The sequence below is a fragment of the Pteropus medius genome, unplaced genomic scaffold, assembly GCF_902729225.1.
Source record: "Pteropus medius unplaced genomic scaffold, Ma_sr-lr_union100, whole genome shotgun sequence".
Lineage (NCBI taxonomy): Eukaryota > Metazoa > Chordata > Mammalia > Chiroptera > Pteropodidae > Pteropus > Pteropus medius.
This window is the reverse complement of record NW_024340696.1, coordinates 30,170,611-30,171,518: the sequence shown is the minus strand read 5'-3', so window position 1 is coordinate 30,171,518 and position 908 is coordinate 30,170,611. Positions and strand designations below refer to the sequence as shown.

The 908-nt window shown below is 35.7% G+C and overlaps 1 pseudogene; it reads left to right on the top strand.

Annotated features, from left to right (window-relative positions):
* The first annotated feature begins 481 nt into the window (after positions 1-481).
* Positions 482-603, top strand: LOC120610461 (uncharacterized; annotated as a pseudogene).
* The last annotated feature ends 305 nt before the right edge of the window (positions 604-908 follow it).

The following is a 908-nucleotide window of genomic DNA, read 5'->3' as shown; positions in this document are numbered from 1 at the left end:
AATTCATGTTTTAAATCAGATTCCTCTTCTCTTCAATAAATAGATTATAGAGGATCAAGAATGAAAAGAAAAAGTAGTTAGGAGATTATTGCAGAACTCTGGGAAGATTATTCCAAGAAGTAGAAGATGAAGTTAGGATTAAGCTAGTGATAGTAAAGTAGACGTGAAGTACACATTCAGGATGTGATTTTTAGTTAAAACAAACAGTGCTAGGTTAGATGTACTCTATTGGAGATACCAAGAATAATCATGAGAAACACTTGAGATTTTAGTGTAAGCAAGAGGCTATATCTATTATCATTCATTGAGATGCAAGACATTTGAAGAAGAGCAGATTGGGGTAAAATTAATGGTTGTTTGAAAAATATGTGTAGATGTCAAGGAAGACTGCATATACAAGTCAGGACTTTCTCAGAGAAGCAGAGCCTGGAGATGTGTAGATTTGGGAGTTAGCAGCATGTGGAGGATTTAGGTTTATTTAGTCTATGGACATGCCACCCTAATAAAGCCTGATCCTGTCTGATCTCGGAAGCTAAGCAGGGTCAGGCCTGGTTAGTACTTGGATGGGAGACCACCTAGGAAGAAGAACAGGTGCTGTAGGCATAAAAAATAAAAAATAAGAGATTGGAAGCTGACAAGTTCCTTGCAATCTGTGAGGTCAACCAAGGGTTGCTTCGCCTAAAAAAAAAAAATAAATAAATAAATAAATAAATAAATAAATAAATAAATAAATAATAAATTAGGTTATTTAGGGACTACGGAGAGAGAAGAGGGAAGCTCAAGACTCAGATATGAGCCATTTTAAAATTTAGAGGCTCACCAGGGAAAGAAGAACCAGCAAAGACAGAAAAGCTAGGAAGGTTAAAACAGAAACAAAAACCAAACAAGAGAATGTGGTATCCTAGAAC